Source organism: Carcharodon carcharias, chromosome 21 (genome assembly GCF_017639515.1).
Source record: "Carcharodon carcharias isolate sCarCar2 chromosome 21, sCarCar2.pri, whole genome shotgun sequence".
In the NCBI taxonomy this organism is placed as follows: domain Eukaryota; kingdom Metazoa; phylum Chordata; class Chondrichthyes; order Lamniformes; family Lamnidae; genus Carcharodon; species Carcharodon carcharias.
The window spans coordinates 39118678-39140794 of NC_054487.1; the positions used below are offsets into that span (position 1 = coordinate 39118678).

At 44.4% G+C, this 22117-nt stretch overlaps 1 protein-coding gene across 2 annotated transcripts in view; it reads left to right on the forward strand.

Annotated features, from left to right (window-relative positions):
- The first annotated feature begins 932 nt into the window (after positions 1 to 932).
- hyal6 (hyaluronoglucosaminidase 6) overlaps positions 933 to 22117 on the forward strand; it is a 40990-nt gene continuing 19805 nt past the window's right edge. Inside the window, exon 1 of one of the 2 annotated variants that reach the window (XM_041216120.1) lies at positions 933 to 1026. The gene's annotated coding sequence lies outside the window, so the exon portion shown is untranslated. Of the gene's footprint in view, positions 1027 to 1431; positions 1485 to 22117 lie in introns of those variants that run through there. The other variant, XM_041216121.1, reaches the window with a different exon arrangement.

Here is a 22117-nt window from a genome sequence, read left to right on the forward strand (position 1 = left end):
ATGACCCAGACCTCCCTGTTCCTTGCCATTTCAAAACACCACCCTGCTCTCATGCCCACATATCCATCCTTGGCCTGCTGCAATGTTCCAGTGAAGCTCAATGCAACCTGGAGGAACAGCATCTCATCTTCCCACTAGGCACTTTACAGCCTTCCGGACTGAATATTGAGTTCAACAACTTTAGATCATGAACTCTCTCCTCCATCCCCACCCTCTTTCTGATCCCCCTTTTTCCATTGATTTATATAGATTTTTCTTTCCCACCTATTTCCATTATTTTTAAATGTATTTCCATCCATTGTTTTATCTCTACCTTTTAGCCTATTTCGATCCATTCCCTTCCCCCCCACTAGGGCTATCTGTACCTTGCTCGTCCTGCTTTCTACCCGTGATGTCACCATTAGCACATATCTTAGCTAATATCACGACCGTCAACACCTCTTTGTCCTTTTGTCTATGACATCTTTTGGCAATCTCCATCTATCACAGGCCCGCTATCAAGCCCCACCTGTCCTACTTAATCCAGTTTATATTTTATCTCTTTTCTATTTTTCCTTAGTTCTGATGAAGAGTCATCCAACTCGAAACGTTAACTGTGTTCCTCTCCGCAGATGCTGTCAGACCTGCTGAGTTTTTCCAAGTATTTTTGTTTCAGTTATGGTGGAATGGTTCCTGATAATATTTTTCCTCCTTCCCTCTAGGGTGTATTTTGCCTTTTTTTTGTTGTCCCTCCATTAAAACACAAATTCTCACACGGGATCATCTACTGCAAATCAATGTTTCTTGGGCTGTGAAACAAATGACTATCTATAGCATTTTTAACCAAATGTGTTCCAGTTGACAAAACAGTATTCTTCAAAATTAAAGCCCCTTGGGGAATGTATTTAAGTAAATCTTTGTGTGTCATTTACTTACTCCACATAAAACACTCCCATAAGGTGGAGCATAACAATGTATTAAAGCAACAGCCTGAGACATGCAGGAACTTTCAGAGATCTGTTGAATGTTGTTTGATTGAAGACAAAGGTAAGATCTGTAAATTTTTGAGCAGTTTGCATTAAGATTGACTTAGACAACGATATTAGCCTGTGATTGTGACTATGATTGCTACTCCCGTTGCTCAACAGATCATACAGAAAAGTGTGTAAGACTTCTAGAACAGAATAGACTGCAAATTTTGCATTACTATGAATTGATTTTGCTTTTACAGTGAGGCAAAGCGTTCATTATAACTGCAGTCAAATTGTTATGAGATGGGCTGCTAAGTAAATGGCTACTGACTCATAGACGTTTCTGCTTTCCAGTTAACAAATTAACATAAATTTGCATTAAACAAACCCTTGAGGAATGTAATTATACTAAACCAATGAATCAGTTACTTACTCCACGTAAAGCATTCCCATAACAATATATTTAAAATGACAGCCTCAGATCTGCAGGAATGCTCGTTTTGGAGAAAATTCCCTGAGTGTTGGTTGATGAAGGTAAGGTCCAAAAAGCTTTGAATTAGTCTTCAGTGATCGTCAGTGCTTGACAGATCGTATAGACAAGCAAATTTTGTGCTGTTGAGAAGGAATCTTGTTTCTATAGTGATGTAAAGTGTTCATTGTAACTGCAGTCAAAGTGACACTAATTTGAAATTTGACTTTGGTGGTGAGACCAATTGGCATAGATTGTCTCAAATCAGTTTGTTTTAACCACAAGATAATAGCAAATTGCAAAATCAATCCTTATGTTTGTAATGCCAAAAACAGAACCAACACACTATCTACTGTTAATGTTAAATGAAATCATCAACACTTGGATAACAATCGGTGCAGTTCTTTGCTGCATTTTAAATACTTGAATTTTGCATCCATTGTTTTAGCGCTACCTTTTAGCCTATTTCGATCCTTTCCCCACACCCCACCCCTACTAGGGCTTTCTGTTTAAGAGTAGTGCTAAGAAAGAAATGTGATGAATTGCTTCAGTCTGTCCGCAAGCATGACCCAGACCTCCCTGTCGCTTGCCATTTCAACACTCCACCCTGCTCTCCTGCCCACATGTCCGTCCTTGGCCTGCTGCAATGTTCCAGTGAAGCTCAGTGCAAACTGGAGGAACAGCAACTCATCTTCCGACTAGGCACTTTACAGCCTTCCAGACTGAATATTGAGTTCAACATTTTAGATCATGAACTCTACTCCATCCCCACCCCCATTCCGATCCCCCTTTTTTCCAATAATTTATATAGATTTTTCTTTTCCCACCTATTTCCATTATTTTTAAATGTATTTCCATCCATTGTTTTATCGCTACCTTTTAGCCTATTTTGATCCTTTCCCCCCACCCCACCCCCACTAGGGCTATCTGTACCTTGCTCGTCCTGCTTTCTATCCTTAATGTCACCATTAGCACATTTCTTAGCTAATATCACCACCATCAACATCTCTTTGTCCTTTTGTCTATGACATCTTTTGGCTATCTCCACCTATCACTGGCCCTCTATCCAGCTTTACCTGTCCTCTTAAACCAGTTTATACTTTACCTCTCTTCTATGTTTCCTTAGTTCTGTTGAAAAGTCATACGGACTCGAAACGTTAACTGTATTCCTCTCCGCAGATGCTGTCAGACCTGCTGAGTTTTTCCAGGTATTTTTATTTTTGTTTTTGTTTTGTGATGAATTGCTGGTTGTTTTTACCTTCTAAAAACTCAAACAGAACTTACAGTGCAACTGGAATATTAGGGAATGAAAACTAGAGACATACATGTGGACCAGTAAAATTTACATGTTTATTTAAATAGTTGAAATGTTACAAATCATAATATTTAGGTTGAGATTTTGTTTTAAAAAATGATATTGCTCAATTGGACATTCAGGGACAATTAAACCCCCAGATATATTTATGGATTGCAGCGGCTCAGGAAGGTAGCTCATCACCTCAAAGACGATTGAGGATGGACAGCAAATGCTAGTCTTGCCAACACCCACACCCCAGAATGAATAAGTACAAACATGCTGAATCAAACTCCAGGCATTTTTCCAATATATGCAAAGTTTCACCATGCCCTTTATCCACCTTATTCATATTATACGTGCAGAGGCAAAGGTAATAATGGTATTCATGCATTCCAGGGCTCAAAAGTGGCCAAAGTACAGATTTTTTCAAACCCTTTTTCAGGCAGGGTTTTTCTATATATCTTGGTTGATAGCATACACGAGTATCTCTTTGCCTACAAACTTATTTCTTCACATCATCAGCATAATCAGCTAAGCCCAGAAAATATAAGGCTAATAAAAATATATTTGGTTTCTAGGGAAGGAAGTTGCAAAAGAACTGAAGGTATCAAAGACAAGGTCGAATTTTAAATGATGCCCATGTTGCAGATGCCTTTCAAGTAATTAATACAATATAACCATGGTACAGGCGAACAAGACTTTTGTGGGGGAAAGGGGCATAAGAATTAACTTGTGTACTTATTCTAAATTGCTGAAAATACTGCTTTATAAAGTCAGTGAAAAATATGAAAGCTTTCACAGTGAACATTAAAGGATTATTTGACCAAGCTGCACATCACAGCTAAACGGAATCCTGTCCTTGCATTTACGTGTGTACTTCCAGCAGGTCTGATAGAAATGCACAGAAGCTACAGCATGGAAGCAGCCCATTCAGACTAACTGGTCCCTGTTGGTACTTACTCTCCATGCAAGCAAAAACTCCTAATCATGTTTACCTGCCCTGCCCCCATATCCCATTATGTCCTTTAATTTAATTAATCTAACAATCTAAACCCTGAAGATCCTCAGCAATGTGATTAACTCTAACTGCCCTCTAAAATGTCCAAACAAGTCACTCAGTGGTATACAAAAAGATGGCTCACCACCACTTTCTCATGTGCTGGCACACGAACAGGAGAGCGAGCACATCCTGAGTGGGGCACAGCCAGATTGGGTATTCGGAATTTGGTGCAAAGCAGGAATACAGTGCATAGGGGACGAGGAGCCGAGGAGCTCTTTGCATTTTTTCCTTGCTATCCAACTTTTAAATCTTCAGAGCGTGCTGCAGCAGTAGAGGCTACAAGGGAAAGGAATCACTGGTAAGTAGTGGTATTTACTACTTTGATTGCTAATAGTTTAAAGTCTTATTGTGGTTTACAGTTTGTATATTCTACAGTAACGAGGAACAGGAAAGAAGGGCCCTAGAGTATTTGACTTAAAAGGTTTAATTTAAAGGGATAAGTCATGGCAAGAGTGTTCAAAGCCGTGGTGTGCTCCTCTTGCTCCATGTGGGAAGTCGGGGACATTTCCAGTGCCCGGAACCAGCATGTATGCAGGAAGTGTGTCCAACTGCAGCTCCTGGAAGCTCGGGTTTCAGAGCTGGAATGGTGGCTGGGGACACTGTGGAGCATCTGCGAGTCTGAGACCATCGTGGATAGCACATTTAGAGAGGTGGGCACACCGCAGGTGAAGGGACTTGAGGAAGGAAGGGAATGGGTGACCATGAGACAGTCCAAGAGAAACAGGCAGGTAGTTCAGGAGTCCCCTGGGGTCCCGCTCGCAAATCCGTATTCCATTTTGGAGGCTGATGAGGGTGCTGGTTCTTCCAGGGAGTGAGGACAGAACCAAGCTTCTGGCACCACAAGCAGCCTGTCTGTACAGGAGGGGAGGAAGGAAGGAAGACCAATAGTAATAGGGGATTCTATAGTCAGGGGAACAGATAGGCGCTACTGTGGCCATCAACCTGACTCCAGGATGGTATGTTGCCTCCCTGGTGCCAGGGTCCAAAATGTCACTGAATGGCTGCAGGGCATCCTGAAGGGGGAGGGTGATAAGGCAGAGGTCATGGTACATGTTGGTACCAATGACATAGGTAGGAAGAGGGATGAGGTCTTGCATCAAGAATTCAGGACTTAGGCAGTAGACTAAAAAGCAAGATCTCTCGGGTTGTAACTTCTGGAATACTCCCAGTGCCACATTCCAGCGAACTCAGAAATATGAGAATAACACAGATGAATATGTGGCTTAAGAGTTGCTGCAGAAGGGAGGGTTTTAGATTCCTGGATCACTGGGACCGTTTCTGGGGAAGCTGGGACCTGTACAAGCGGGACGGTTTACATCTGAACCAGAGCGGGACTAACATCCTTGCAGACGTGATTGCTAGTGCTGTTGGGAGGAGTTTAAACTAATTCAGCAGAGGAAGGGGACACAGAGCGTTAGCAGAATCAGGACACATCATAATACAGTAAAACAATCAAGTCAGAGGGAGTACAGCTGTAATAAGCTTCAAGGGAGTAAGGCAAGGCTGGATGGCCTCTACTTTAATGCCAGCAGTGTTACAGGTAAAACGGATGAGTTAAGGGTGAGGATTGACATGTGGAATTGTGATATAGTAGCCATCACTGAGATGTGGTTGAGGGAAGGGCAGGATTGGCAGCTCAACATTCCAGGATATAGAATCTTCAGGCAAGACAGGGGAGGGGGTAAAAGAGGAGGAAGCATTGAATTATTATTTAAGGAGTCAGTTACTGCAGTAAGGAGAGATGATATCTTGGAGGGGGCATCGAATGAAGCTTTGTGGGTAGAGCTTAGGAATAAAAAAGCGGCAACCACATTATTAGGTGTTTATTATAGACCCCCAAATAGTCAGCGGGAAATTGAGGAGCAAATATGTGCACAATTTGTGGAGGTGTTTGAAAACAATAACAGGGTAATTATATTAGGTGATTTCAACTTTCCCAACATTAATTGGGATAGACATAGTGTTAAGGGCTTGGAGTGGATTTCTTGAAATGTGTACAGGAGAACTTTTGAGCTCAATATGTAGTATGTCCAACAAGGGACCTAATTCTGGGGAATAAAGCCGGACAGGCTGCTGAGGTGGTGGTGGGTGAGTATTTTAGTGATAGCGACCACAACATGGTACAGTTTAAGTTTGTTATGGACAAAGAAATCGACAAGTTGCAAAAAAATGTTTTGGATTAGGGGATTGTGGATTTTAGTAAAATAAGGCAGGATCTGGCTAAGGTAGACTGGGAACAGTTACTTGTGGGGAAATCTGCAGAGGAACAGTGAGGGGTGTTCAAAAAGGAAATGGGGAGCATACAGGCTCAACATGTTCCCTCTAGGGTGATAGGAAGGTGTAACAAGCACAGGGAACCATGGATGACCAGAGATATTCAGGTTACGCTGCGAAGGAAAAGAGAGGCTTTTAGCAGGTACAAGGGAAGCAAATCAGCAGAGGCATTAGTGGAGTACAGACAGTGCAGGGTGGAACTTAAGAAAGCAATTAGGAGAGCAAAGAGGGGATATGAGAAAGTTCTGGCTGGTAAAAGTTGGGAAAATCCCAAGATATCCTATAAGTATATCAATGAGAAGAGGACAACCAGGGAATGAGTAGGGCCCATAAGGGACCAAGGGGGCAATCTATGGGTGGAGCCAGAGGATATCGCTAGAGTGTTGAATGAAAAATTCACGTCCGTCTCCACAGAAGAGAATGAGGATGAAAGTATCGAACTCGGGGAGAGAGACTGCGAAGTTCTTAAGCAAATTGATATAGGGAGTGAAAGATATTGGAGGTGTTGGCAGGCTTAAAAGTGGACAAATCTCCAGTTCCGGATGATTTGTGTCCCAGACTGCTGACGGAGATAAGGGAGGAGATCGCAGGGGCTCTGACCCAAATTTTTAATTCCTCTCTGTCCACAGAGAAGGTGCCAGAGGAATGGAGAAGAGCCAATGTGGTTCCACTATTTAAGAAGGGTTGTAGAGATAAGTCAGGGAACTACAGGCCAATGAGTCTCACGTCAGTGGTAGGGAAACAATTGGAGAAATTTCTGAAGGAGAGTATCTATCGCCACTTGGAGAGGCAAGGATAGTCAGCATGGCTTTGTCAGAGGGAGGTCATGCCTAACAAATTTGATTGAATTTTTTGAGGAGGTGATCAGGTGTGTAGATGAGGGTAGTGTAGTTGATGTAGTTTATATGGATTTCAGCAAAGCCTTTGACAAGGTCCCACATGGGAGACTTATAAAGAAGGCAAATGCACATGGGATACAGGGTAATTTGATAGGTTGGATTCAAAATTGGCTTAGTTGTAGGAGACAGAGTGTGATGACAGAAGGATGCTTTAGTGACTGGAAGCCAGTGTCCAGTGGTGTACCACAGGGATCTGTGCTCAGTCCCCTATTATTTGTCATTTATATAAACGACCTAGATGACTATGTGGGGGGTATGATTAGTAAGTTTGCGGATGACACAAACATTGGTCGAGTGGTTAACAGTGAGGTTGATTATCTTGGGCTACAGGAAGATATAGACGGGATGGTCAAATGGGCAGACAAGTGGCAGATGGAATTTAACCCTGAAAAATGTGAGGTAATACACTTTGGAAGGAGTAATTTGACAAGGAAGTATTCAATGAATGGCATGGCATTAGGAAGTTCTGAGGAACAAAGGGACCTTGGCGTGTGTGTTCATAGATCTCTGAAGGCGGAGGAGCATGTTAGTGGTGTGGTGAATAAGGCATATGGGACACTTGACTTTATCAATCGAAGCGTAGATTACAAAAGTAGGGAGGTCATGTTGCAGTTGTATAGAACCTTGGTGAGGCCACAGCTGGAATACTGTGTGCAGTTCTGGTCATCACATTATAGGAGGGATGTGATTGCACTGGAGAGGGTGCAGAGGAGATTCACCAGGATGTTGCCTGGGATGAAACATTTAAGTTATGAAGAGAGGGTGGATAGACTTGGGTTGTTTTTGTTGTAGCAGAGAAGACTTAGGGGCGACCTGATGGAGGTGTACAAGATTATGAGGGGCAGGATGGATAGGGAGCAGCTGTTCCTCTTAGTTGAAGGGTCAGTCACGAGGGGACATAAGTTTAAGGTGAGGGGCAGGAGGTATAGGGGGGATGTGAGGAAAACACGTTTTTACCCAGAGGGTAGTGACAGTCTGGAATGTGCTGCCTGGGAGGGTGGTGGAGGCGGGTTGCCTCACATCCTTAAAAAAGTACCTGGATGAGCACTTGGCACATCATAACATTCAAGGCTATGGGCCAAGTGCTGGTAAATGGGATTAGGTAGGTAGGTCAGGTGTTTCTCACGTGTCGGTGCAGACTCGATGGGCTGAAGAACCTCTTCTGCACTGTGATTCTGTGAATTTAAAAAGTCCTGAGCATTGACCTTTCTGCCTCAAACAAACCCTGAACTGAATTCTTTAACCTCAACTTTCTTTGCAAAGAGGTTTCTCTTGTGCTCTATGATAAGTCTCTTACATTAAATCTTCTTCCTATGGCACCTCAACCACTGAAATCAATCTACTCCTATATACCCTGTCCCAATTTTGAACCCTGCTATGTCAACCCATAATTTGCATTGTTCTATGGAAAAGGTCTCAAATTTACAAGTCTTTCATCTAATTTGTATGTCCTAATACCAGCATCCTAATGAATCCTTACCCCCTCTAAAGCTTCAGTGTACTTCCTATAGTGCTTTTTTACTGCATCAAGTTTACTCTAATTCAGATTTTAGTGAAAAAAGTAATTTTATTCTATCACTTCACTGACCTTGTGCTCTATCACTCACAGTTTAGCTCATCCCCCATCTAATCTGTATCTATTTGTGCATCCAATGGTCTTCTAAAAAATAATATTTTCTAGTTTGGTAGCTTCTGAAAATTTCAACATCACTCTTTCTCAGTCTATATCCAAATCTCATTGGATAACAATCAGGGGAAACCCTGTTCCCATTCTAGCCAACAGGCTGAAGCCAATTGTAATATTCCATTCTATTGCCCACCTGGGATTAGATCATTCTGGATAGATAAATTGGAAATTTCCTGTCCTGTATGGGTCAGCTATTTACAGAACTAATTTATTGAGCCTAATTTCAAGGTGTTCAATCATTTTGTGGAACTTTAACGGACAGTCAATGAACGTACACCCCTCTTAGCCGTGCACCCTTTAGAGCCCATCTCACTAAATTTTATTCATTTATTCTTTCTTGGATGTGGGTGTCGCTGGCAAGGCAAGCATTTGTTTCCCATCCCTAATTGCTCTTGAATTGAGTGGCTTGCCGCACCATTTCAGAGGGCAGCTTAGAGTCAACCACACTGCTGTGGGTCTGGAATCACACGTAGGCCAGACCAGGTAAGGATGACAGATTTCCTTCCCTAAAGGATATTAGTGAACCAGATGGGTTTTTATAACAACCGACAATAGTTTCATAGTCACCATTACTTATATTCACTCTATAATCCAGATTATTCATTGCATATAAATTCCACCAGATGCCATGGTCAGATTTGAACTCTTGTCCCCAAAGCATAGGCTACTGGATTACAAGCTCAGCAATAGTACCACTACACCATTGTCTCTCCTTGTATTTCTACCTCTTTTTACTTGCCCTGTTCCAGATCCACTGTGGATCACATGCTTTCCCTCCTAAAATTGTAGACCAGCTCTTAAGGAGCTGACAACAAGCTTATGACAATTGCTCAGAATCAGGTGGGTGGCCAGGTCCCACAGCTCCCCATCACAAAAAGCGCTGAATGTCGGAACTCCATTGGAAAGCTGTCTTGTCAGCCAGCGTGGGGAAATTACACGCCCGTCTGCCTCGGTTTTTGCCCTCATTTGCCCATCAAAATCCTGTGGCAAGAGTTTCCCTCGAAGTTAGTATGGATGTCATTGCCCAGTTAATAATGTAACATTGTCAGCAGCAGAGCTTCATGGAAGTTTTCGGTTTCCTTCATACAGCTTAGCTTCTTATCCTACAAAATGTATTTAAAAGTCATTCTTAACAGCATTCATCTCTGCCCCTGCCTCAGTTGATTTGCTGCTGAAACCCTCATCAATACCTTTGTTATCTTCTGGATTTGACTATAAAGCTCTCCTGGCTGTTCCCCCATCTTCCATTCTCCATAAAGTTGAGCTGATTTAAAGCTCTGCAGCCCAAATGTTAACTCACACCAAGTCCACTCACCCATCACTGTTGTGCTCACTGATCCACATTGTCACCTGGTCCAGCATCACATCAATTTTAGAATACTCATCCTTTTTTAAATCCTTCCCAATCTCCCTTAAGATGTTCCTTAAAATTGCCTTTTTCACCAGCTTCTGGCCACCTATCCTCATATCTCTTTATGTGGCTCAGTGTCAAATTTTGTCTGGCAAAATTAAAGGCGCTGTATAAATGCAACATGTTGTTGATAGTATAACAGGGCTGAGTTTTTCAGTATATGAAGCCAGTAAAAGCCAAATCGTCTGGAAATGAATATTGTTACAATCTTGGTAACTTTTACCAGTAACTTTTAAAAATAAATTTGAGTTTCCAGTTATTAACTGAAAGATCTATGCCACAAGATTTCAAAGCAAGCACTACTAACTCAACACTATATTTTGTAATCAGTTATACTTTAAACCAAAAATCGCAACAGAATATAAACACTTCTACTTCCACCCAAGAGTTCCTTTATATCCTACAGGATCTTGAGGATCCACTCAGTTCTCCTGGGACCAAACCAAGGTAAGCTACAGCTCCCCGCAAATTCATGTTGATTCTCCTTATTATTCCAACTATTTTCCAAGGTATGAAATTTCTTCCACTAGCATTCAGCCAAGTGAACCCTCCAACTTCCCGTTAACACCTCATGATTTTGTGCCCTCCAGCTCAAGTATGGGCCTCACTGAATTTTTGCTTAGTGACTTCAAATCAGAAAGCACCCATGGCTCCTGATAGCCCTTTGCTACTGGTTCCAGCTGATTTAAAGCATAAACTGCTGGCGGCCTTCTCTCTTCTGACCCCAGCAGATTCCAAGCACCAACTGACCCTTTCTGTGAGAATTCACAGAGATAAACCCAAAACAAAAGTGGACCTCCAAACATAACCTATTTCCATAGCAATGTGGCACACCAGGGATTTTTCAGATAGAAATTCAAACTAATTATCTCTAACTCTGAAAACCTTCCTTTGGTTCTGGGAAACCATATGAATAATTTAAATCCCTTATGGGGACTGCTGTAGACGTCCTGTCAATGAGAGGTTCAGAGAGGTAGCCCATTGTTTAGTTTCCATATCTCCCACTATGACCCTAATAAATAAACAAGGGCCACCTTCTCAAACCATTTTTAAAAACTTATCCTCTGTTTAAAAATTTCAGTTTCCAAGCTAAAAGTTACATTCCTAAAACATATGAACCATAAAATTAGACATTTGGAACAACATTTTGTATCCATTGCTTCCAGAAGACATAAAATTGCAAGCAGTGTGCCCTTTATTTTCTGTTAATGGTGAGGTCCCTACCAGTAACACATAATTTGGTAAGCAAGGTTAATGCCTGCCTTAATGTTGGTAGGAATTTAGTATGCAAGCCTTGTGCTGGATAATTTCCCTCAGAAAAAAGAGCTATCCAATTAGTATGTTCTGGAAATTACATTGTGTAAGATAGTGGACAATCAACAAGGTCCGCCAGGTACAATTACTATCACGCATAGGAGTTGCTCCATTGACCATATTGTTTCCTTTTTCCTGTTCCCTTGGTGATTCCAATGTAACCTTTTAAATTCTAAACACACACAAACACATGCTTAAGAAAAATGACCTAAAGCACTTTATAGCCAATTAATTTACCTTTGAAGTACAGTTACAATTGCATTGTAGGAAATATAACAATTTGTACACAGCAAGTTCCCACAAACAGCAATGTGCTAATGGCCAGATGACTTGTTTTCTTTTAGTGATATTTGTTGTGGGATAAATATTGTCAGGACAGAGGGGAGTACTCCTTTGCTTTTCTTAGGAATAGTGCAATGGCATCTTTTGCACCCACATCAAAGGGAAGACAGGGCCTTGTCATAATGTTTCACCTGAAAGATGGCACCTCTAAAAGTGCAGTGTCCATTGACCACTCCATTGGAGTATTAATTAAGGTTGTGTGCTTTCTACAGTAGCACTTCAACCCACAATCTCCTCACTCTGAGAAACGAATGTTACCAACTGAACTACATCCGGCACTATATGAGTAACTATGCATTAGACGTAGTAACAACTACACACTTGATTTAACTCTTGCTCTTTTTTTAATCCTAAGATTGTCAACGAAATGCAGGAAACCATGCGCAGAAATTTTCACTCCGGGGTGCACCCGACTGGCTTGAGCATGAAATGACACGTATGGACGTCAGCCGAGCATGCCAATATCAACGCGCAATCGCATGGCAGCGCGGTCAAAATTTAGGTTAATTGATTATTTAATGGCCTTAACTGGCCTTTTAATTGAAGGCGGGTGCATGCTGGAATTGGCAGTGTGCCCACCAACAAGTAAAAAGCGCGTTAAGGCCATTAAATAATCAATTATCCTCAATTTTTCACTGCCCGTCCAGCCTAACAGTTGGCGGGCAGGTGAAAAGGCCAAGTGGCCTTTGCATTTTTTTGGAAATCTCATCCATGGGCAGGATGACGTTTCCAAAAGCAAATAAAGATAAAAGTTTTAAAATTGAATTAATAAAATGTCCCTGCTGAGGGGACATGTTTTATTACATTTTAATTTTGTGCATTTTCTTTTTTAACAGCGCGTTATCCCCCCTGGGGCAGCTCCATGCCTCAGGGAGATTACGAAATGCTCACTCGCGCGCGTACACGAAGTTTGTGCTTGGCCCGCTCGCCCCCCTGTCCCCCCACCACACAGGCAGTGCTCAGCGCTGCCACTTGCATTTCATGCTGGGTGGGCCTTAATTGGCCCGCCAGCGTGAAATTGCGGTCCGGTCCCGATCATGGGCGGCGGCTGGCTTCTCAACTGCTCCCGCTGACCCTGCCGAGCTTGCCCACCAAGGGCAAAATTCTGCCCCATGTATAATATTCAGAAACAATTATTTGTTAGCAGATATTTTTTGTTAACATTTGGATTATTTAGGTTTACTAGATTTGCCATTTTGTTTTTGCATTCATCATCGCTCTCCCTTGTCCTAGGTTTTTTTGTCTTATTCTTATAATTTCTTCTCATTTCTCTTTTACTTCTGTGTATGTTTGCCTTTGCACCTTGTATAGTTTACCATTGATAGATTGCCTTTATTTTTGGACAATTCTGAACTTCTGTTCTAAAATTTATCGGAAATCCATTTGTTAACAAGCCCTGCTGAGTGAAAGAATGTTAAAATGTTCAGCCAGAAATATTTTTTAGTACTTGAGAGTTACTAATTGTGCCTTAATTCTCAGAATTCTATGGTTGTGGCTCAAACCTTGAAAATTGCTCTTCTTGTGAAACATTCTAACTTTTTTAAGATAAAACCTAAATACTGAGGATGCTGGAAATCGGAAATAAAAACAGAAAATGCTGAAAAAACTCAGCAGGCCTGGCAGCATCATCTTAACTTTCTTAATTAACTTGTTTAAATTGAAAATTTCCAATGTTTTTCTAGTTTAAGAATGACCAAAATATTAATGATTATTTTCATTATTGAATAATAACAAGGACATTGTGCAAATTGCTCTTTTCAGGCACAGGCAAAATGAACACATTTAACAGATGGAATCTAACTCTATTAAAAGTTATGTCTCAACTAGGCTGCACCTTGCATTTTCCTTCTAGTCGTTTTTAATCATGTGGCAAATGCACCAGAAATCAACTAATCCTCGCTACTTGACCTATCTGATTTCTTCTACTCTTTTTAATCAGGCTGGTGTCCTACATTACAAACCTGTCCCTTCAATCTGGCTTTCAGTTGATTAGAGAAGGCATGATTAAACAATTTGTGCCCACTATTTCCTGTAAGGGTGAGGGTTCCCCACCATGTGCTTGCTATTTGATGGCAATCAAATGGGAGGTGATGGCGTAGGGGTATTGTCGCTGGGCTAATAACCCAGAAAGGGTAATGCTCTGAGGACCCAGGTTTGAATCCAGATGGTAGAATTTAAATTCAATGATAAAAAAATTTGGCATTTAAGAAGTCTAATGATGACTGTGAAATGATTGTTGTAAAAAACGCAGGTTCACTAATTTCCTTTAAGGAAAGAAATCTGCTGTCCTTACCTGGCCTACATGTGACTCCAGACCCACAGCAACGTGTTTGACTCTTAAAATGCCCTCTGAACAGGGGCAATTAGAGATGGGAAATAAATGCTGGCCTAGCCAGTGGACAAATATATAAAAAAAACCACAAGTGAGTTGCCTGCCTTAAAGTTGGCAAGAACTTGATATGTGAGTCTTGTGCTGGAAAATTTTCTCCATACAGAAAGAGAAAATGTCGCTAGCTGTTGTTGTAATTTGAATTCAATTGCCTTGTATATATTTGCAGAGTGGAGTAGGTCAGATTCTTTTATTATTGGTGCTGCTTCAAAAAAAGATGCCTCAAACCATACCTGCCGGAGCAAAAGGTAATACGGTCACTGATCAGAGGAAAAGTGGAGAAGTGCAAATTGCAAACCTGATTGTGCCGACAGAAATTTTTCTTGGGTCAAGTAGAATTATTATAGAATCAAATTATTTCTAAAAAATAGTTAATGCACCTCCCTAGTGTAAAATGTTTCTGTTCCCAAACATGGTGCCAAAACTAAAAGCGATTGGCACTGTTGTTCTGTTTTCCGAGACATACAGAATGCACCACATAAACTCAGAAGGGAACTAATGTTGGAAGGCATGTAGTTTTGGGTACAGTTAATTACCTGAGGGAGAGATGAATGATGTCATCTATCCAGTCCTTTCCTAACTTTTTGTCCTCAGGCCCTAAATAGAAGAAGGACGTAGAACTTCAATGATTCAAAATTCTAAGGTCTCCTTGAAGAAATAGAAGGCAGGGGATACAAATCTCTGGCTCCAGATGCCGCTGAGCACCCAAGGATGTGACCTGCTGTCATCTCAGCCTTCAGGAACTATCACTATTAGGGCTACCTGTGGTAATTGTTCAATGCACAAATGTCCTTTCTCTACGCCTAACTAGAAAATAAAAACTAACATTTGCTGACATTTAAAGAATGCAACTCCCACAGTCATACTCAAAGGAGATCACATTCTCCTTAAAAATAAATCCAGTTGTTTCTTTTCTTGCTGAAAAGCAGGTCAAAAGATGCAGAAACTTCACATTTGTCACAGCAGCAATCACAAATGCAATGTGTGAATATCTCCGAATCTGAATTTTGTCAAGAAAATAATGGATATTTTCCCTCAGATTTATGAGGAAATAATTTTTTTAATGAAAATTGGTAAATGTTCAAAATCTCTTAATATAAAAACAGAAAATGCTGGAAAAGCTCGGCAGGTCTGGCATCATCTGTGGAGGGAGAAATCGAGTTAACATTTTGAGTCCAATATGACTCTTAGGGGAGAAGTTTCCCCATGTCGGGTGGGCCGGTCGGGAGCGGGCACGGGCGGGCACGGAGCCGATCACTGCCCGCAATCGGGTCTACGCCGCCATTTTACACAGGCAGGCCATTTAAGGCCAGCCCTGCATAATACGCAACTCCCGAGGATAGTGGGAGTGGGCGGGCGGCGGCGGGAGTGCAATGACTGCCAGGTCCAATGGTGACCCGGCGGCCTGTTTAAATGAAGCACTGGCAGCGTTGGAAAGCCTGATCAGAATGGCAAGTAGAAGGGCTCACCTGGAGAGCAGGCCAGGCTGGAGGGTAGGCCAGGCTGCAGGGTAGGCCAGCGAGGTAGGCCAGGCTGGAGGGTAGGCCAGCGAGATAGGCCAGGCTGGAGGGTAGGCCAGCGGGGTAGGCCAGGCTGGAGGGTAGGCCAGCGGGGTAGGCCAGGCTGGAGGGTAGGGCAGCGGGGTAGGCCAGGCTAGAGGGTAGGCCAGGCTAGAGGGTAGGCCAGCGGGGTAGGCCGGGCTGGAGGGTAGGGCAGCGGGATAGGCCAGGCCGGAGGGTAGGGCAGCAGGGTAGGCCAGGCTGGAGGGTAGGGCAGCGGGGTAGGCCAGGCTGGAGGGTAGGGCAGCGGGGTAGGCCAGGCTGGAGGGTAGGGCAGTGGGGCAATGTACACCTCAGTTTTCCAATTAGTGCCTAGCTGTCCTCCTGGAGGAGGTGGCGGGATGGGACAGGGGGGTGGGGGGAGGTTTTTGTTCTGAGGGATGGGAGGTGGAGATCCCCCCACCTGACCAAACGTGCCTGGGAGGAGATGGCCGAGATAGTCAGCTCCCATATCGGGGTGCGACGCACATGGGTCCAGTGCCGCAAGCGACTCAAAGACCTCCTGTGCTTGGAATGGTGAGCACCATGTTGGCACAGGTCACTTAATACAGCCGGCAGCCTTTCCCCCCAAGGCCCCCCCACCCATCAACTCTGAGTGCAGTAACGGCATTGAATCCTTCACGGCATGTTTCCCTCACTGGGTGGGCCAGCAGATATTACCCATGCCTAGTTCACCCTGAGAGGAATGTGCTGGGATGGGTTCTGTAGCCACAGCATGTGTGACACTGACAGTCAGAGTATAGATTTGGGGGCAACCTCAAGGACCTGCACCTGGGCATGGTGCTGGAACTGGGAAGCATGTCAAAATCAGGGTGCGAACAGGCTGGGAGGGGAGCTTCCAGGTGGTGGGGCACCCATCCATCTGCTGGCCTTTGGCCTCTGTGTGCTTGTGTCTCCTTGCTTAGCAAGGTTAGACCATGTGGTGCCAAATGTGAAGGAGGCAGCATTTGGGTGAGGGGTGAGTCAGCCCTGGCTTCTTTGTGAGTGTGTGGCAGCTGCGGGGTGATGAAGCACTGGAGCCCTGCAATGTCCCACTCTGGCTGGGGTGGCAGGGATGTGATGGAAATCCAGGTAGAGGGTGGACTAATCAATGCTCCTCCTTCCTTTTCAGGAGAAGACTGCACACAATGCCGCTGAGCAGTTGCGGACTGGCAGAGGCCAGGCCCAGTTGGCCATCATGACTAGATATGAGCAGAAGGCGATGGATTTGGAAAGGCGCCATGTGGCCAGGTCCACCGGTGGCAGTGAGGCTGGGGTGCCAAGGGGAGGTATGTTTGCCGATCACTGAGGTCACCATGTGTGACCCAGCAGCCATGGCACTGCTGAATGTTCAGTGATTGAAGCTTGCAACATGGGTTGACCATTGATTATGGAAGGATGAGTGCATACTGATCCAGGGGACAGGCATGCACATTGACATTGTCTCCACTTTAACTAATCAAATATCCTTGTTCTTCCTTTCAGCATCATCAGAGCAGGGCCGGGAGGAGGAGGCAGAGGGCCCATCTCTCACACCTGAGGCCCCTGAACAATTGGACTCACCAGCTTCACATCATCTCTGCTAGGCAGGCACCAGCGCAGACACTAGCACCTCAGTGGGAATTAGATCATCGTTAGTGTCCTGGGACACTTCACAGTCGCTTGAGGTGTGGGCGGAGACAGAGAGTGCCCACGGCGCCAGCAGTCGGAGGACTGCAGGGGTCCAGGAACATGCTCGGTCGATGGCTGATGATGTGCCTCTGGAATCATCCGTGAGACAGCAGATGCTGGAAATGCAGCAGGATATGCCGGAGGATCTGGCGGAGATGCATGAGGCTCTGCGTGCTGGAGGAGTACACGCAGAGCATCACCGATGCAATGAGCCTCAAGGCCGAACACCATGCTTCCTCCATGGAAAGAGTGGCGACTCTCGTGGAGAGGGTCCTCTAGGAAACCAATCAGGCTTCTTGGCGATGCACTCGGACCTGCAAGCCCTCACAGCAGCATTGACCTCAGCTGGTCAGTGCCTGTGTGGGAGATGGTTTGGATACCAAGTATCCCAACTCGCTGCCCATTCACCTACGGTGAGCAGGGAGGTCCGAAGCAACCTCACATTGGCGCAGCAGCTGCCTGTCATCTCTGTCGGCTCCTCTCAGGGCGTTTCCGATGAGGGCAGCAGCTCCTCCATCCCTCTGCCAATGACTGTGGGATCCCATGAGGCTGTAGTGACTGGGGAGATGCCAGCTGTGGAACTGGCTGCTCCCTCCCAGGCAGGGTCAGCACAGGCTCCACGGGCCAAAGGATGGTCACCAAGGTCATCGAGGCCGACAGGCCAGCAGAGTGAGCAGGCTGTCTTAGATGCCAGTGCCAGTGAGGGGGGAGCACTTAATGTAGCACCCGGAAACATAAACTTAAGGCACCTTAGGCACACCATGAGTTTCTCACTGGCGGTTGACCCACTATTAGTTCATGACCAGTTGGTGTGATGCGTAACACCTTTGTAATTATTTTTTTCTATATCTCATTTTGTTAAATCATTAAATTTTGATAAGTGAGTATGCCTCAGGGTGACTCTTTACTTCTGCAGGTGGACGGGAACCCATGATGTTATGAGTGAGTTGTTTGACATTGAGATTTATAGACAAGGCCCTTAGTTAATGTTGCTACCCAGGCAGATTTTGCAATCAGGTATCAAGTATGGAGCCTGCATCCCTCGCTTGTATTGGAGGTCCACCTGTGGTGGGCTAGCTGAAGGTTCATTGGATTAAAGCCTCCCGGGTGTCCCTGCCTCCCTGCAATATGCCCGGGTAAGCGTCTACCCCCTCAGCGTTCTCCTGTACGTGCTCATCCTGGGACTCACTGCTGGACTCATCGTGTGTAGCCGGAGCAACTGTGTCTACATCTTCCTCGTCCACTGCGTTGCTCTTTTCCAGCACCAGATTGTGGAGAGCACAGCATGCAACTACTATCAGCAACACACGATCTGGGGGGTATTGCAGCGCGCCCCTAAACGGTCCAGGCATCGGAAGCGCATCTTAAGAAGACTGATGGCTCTCTCCACCACAGCCCTTGTGGTGCCCTGGCTCCTATTGTACAGCTGCTTGGCCTCTGTTGTTGGATGGCGGAGAGACATCATGAGCCACCTTTTGAGCGGATAGCTCTTGTCATCCAGCAGCCATCCATCAGGCCGGGTTGCAGCACTGAAGAGCCCCGGCACCTGGGAGTGTCTGAGAATGTAAGTGTCGTGGGAGCTGCCTGGGTACCTTGAGCAGACTTGTAGAATCAGCATCCTGTGATCACACACTATCTGCATGTTCATGGAGTGGAAGCCCTTCCTGTTGACGAAGGCACCGGGCTCACCTGCTGGCGCCTGGATGGCCACATGTGTGCAGTCTATTGCACCCTGGATGCGGGGGGAGCCAGCAATGGCCGCGAAGCCTCTGGCTTGCTGTGTCTGGCTGGCCTCGTTCCAGCGATAGTGGATGAAAGTCAATGCACACCTGAAAAGAGCATCTGTCACATGCTTGACACAAGTGTGGACAGCTGATTGGGAGACTCCACAAAGATCACCAACCAACCCCTGGAAAGAGCTGGAGGCATAGAAGTTGAGGGTAGCCGTGACCTTCAACGCCACTGGCATGGGGTGTCAACCCACACAGTTGGCGTAGATCTCAGGGCCTATCGTCTGACAGATGGAGGTGACTGTCTCCCTTGAAAGACGGAGCTTCCTTCATCACTGCACCTCAGACATATTGAGGTAGCTGCTTCGCCGCCTGTAAACCCTGGCAGCAGGATAATTGCGTCTTTTGCGGCCCCTCCTGCCTTGGCTTTCTGTTGGTCCTGCCCTCTTGTGCCTGCGCCTCTCCTCCCAAAGGTCGCTCTCCTGGAGGCTGAATGTGGACTCCTGGCCTCCTCCCTCTTCTGGCCCGCACTTCCTCCTCAGAGGAGGTGCCTCCAGTGGATAGCACAACTCCCATTCCCAGGCTAAGGGAAGGCTTCCTGAAACCAACAAGGCCCCAGAAATGATATTTGCTCAAGAGCCCTGACCTGAAGCTTGTTACTCTTGTCCAAGCAGCTGTGAAGAGTTTTGAAGTATTCCTGCTCACACAGGCAAGTATCAGTAACTTTAACAATTAAATGTCTGACAAATAACACTCGTGACTCCACTCACCCCTCTTATCCTGCCCATGGATGAGGTTTATACAAATGTAATAAAAACAAAAAACTGCGGATGCTGGAAATCCAAAACAAAAACAGAATTACCTGGAAAAACTCAGCAGGTCTGGCAGCATCGGCAGAGAAGAACAAAGTTGACGTTTCGAGTCCTCATGACCCTTCAACTGAACTGAGTAAAAATAGGAGAGGGGTGAAATATAAGCTGGTTTAAGGTGGGGGGGAGGGGGGGGGGGGTGGTGGGTGGGTGGGGGGGTGGGGGGAGAGAAGTTTGGGGGGGGGGTGGTTGTAGGGACAATCAAGCAGTGATAGGAACAGATAATCAAAAGGTATCACAGACAAAAGAACAAAGAGTTGTTGAAGGTGGTGATATTATCTAAAAGAATGTGCTAATTAAGAATGGATGGCAGGACACTCAAGGTACAGCTCTAATAGGGGTGGGGTGGGATCAAAATGGGAAAAGGGAATCCCTTCCCCCCACTAGAGCCATCTGCCACTAGCTTGTCCTGCTTGCTACCCTTAATATCCCCATTAGCACATTCCTTAGATAATATCACCACCGTCAACACCTCTTTGTCCTTTTGTCTATGACATCTTTGGCAATCTCTTCTTTGCCTCCACCTATCATTGGCCCTCTATCCAGCTCTACTGGTCCCACCCCCCTCTATCAGCTTATATTTCACCTCATTTCTCTATTTCCTTCATTCTGATGAAGAGTCATACGGACTCGAAACATCAACTGTATTCCTCTCCGCAGATGCTGTCAGATCTGCTGAGTTTTTCTAGGTATTTTTGTTTTTGTTTCAGATTTCCAGCATCTGCAGTATTTTGCTTTCATCCATTTCAGGATAAGGCTTTTTTGCCTATTCTCTTGACAATTTAAACCTTGCATTCTGACTGTCTCCAGTTTAATTAAATTAGTCACGCACATACAAAACACGCACATACAGCCCCCACAAGCTGGCTTCAATATCCCACAATAATATTAAGAAAAATGATATTCCATTTACATAGGTCAACACTTCGTGGGAACAAGAAGCAAATAATAAATTCAATTGACATGTCTGTGTACCAGTAGAATTCTGAACTAAGATGGGAAGCTTGAGACAGAGTCCATTTAAAGAGGTTTAAAACAAAGATTGAGGTGAAAGTGAGCAGCCAATTTATTTGGTGATTGAACAGGACGTTCTAAAAGTTGTCAACATGTTTGGGTAGTCAACAAGGGATTTTCAGCTGCATATTAAGGTGTTAAGCAAGAAATATATTTTATTTGTTCACCTATTTTATTTCTAAAAAATTCTTCTTTAAACTTCAACAAGTTCAGCCTATTTACATTTTGTTTATAGAATAAATAATAGGTGTGTCTTAGTCAAGCTGTGGATGTTTGGATGGTTTTGTAGTCAGATTGAGCCTAAAATTGTATGGAGAGGTGGTGGCTGCATTGAACTGCATCATTCTCACTGTGGGTTTCAAGGTTGCTACAGCTCTTCCACTGCTTGTGTTGTGTTGTTAGGCATTACTTTTATCGTGTAATTGGAGCATTTTGGATGATCACAAAATGTAAAGCACCAAGGAAGGAGTCCAGTTTGCCTGGTATATCACTTAACCACATCATCATCAATCCCAAAGGTACTTTGTTCATGTATTTATGTTGGAAATGGTTGACCAGAGGAATGCATATTCTTAGTGCCAACAATGACAGTTCTAATTCTGGGAAACAGGCTAAACAAATATGGGCCTGTAGTGCAGGATGATGAACTTAGCTTCCCTTTGTAATTTAAATTCACTGGGCACCAGATCAATATATGACATGCTCCTTGTGACTTCAGTGCATTTGCCATAATTTAATTGTGTGTACATTCTTTCTATTCTTTAAGTTATTCAGTTGCTCTTATCTTCAACTGCTGCCTGCCTGCCCAAAGCCAACATCAGATAAGGCACAAACTGGAAATGGCGTCAGTGAGGTGTGGACACTAAGCATTCAGTTTGCTGACTGCAGGAACCAGTGGCAGGTTGGGCCTGGGAAGGAGGTGATCCAAGTAGAGATATTGCACAGTTCGGGAGGAGATCCAAGTTTTTCTATGGGCCAACGGAGAGTACTTTTGCTCTTCCTGGTATCATAAATAAAAATCGTTTCTTTGACCATTTCTTAATGGCAGCCTGTTAATGTTGAAATTGTGATGTAATAGAGCACATGCTTTGAGTTGGTAATTAAGGGCAGCTGCCCCCAGTTGGAAAAAGACTAGGCAATCATTGCAAAAGTATAAAAACCAGTTCACACTGGGTGTTGGGGGAAACAAGATGAATCTGTGCC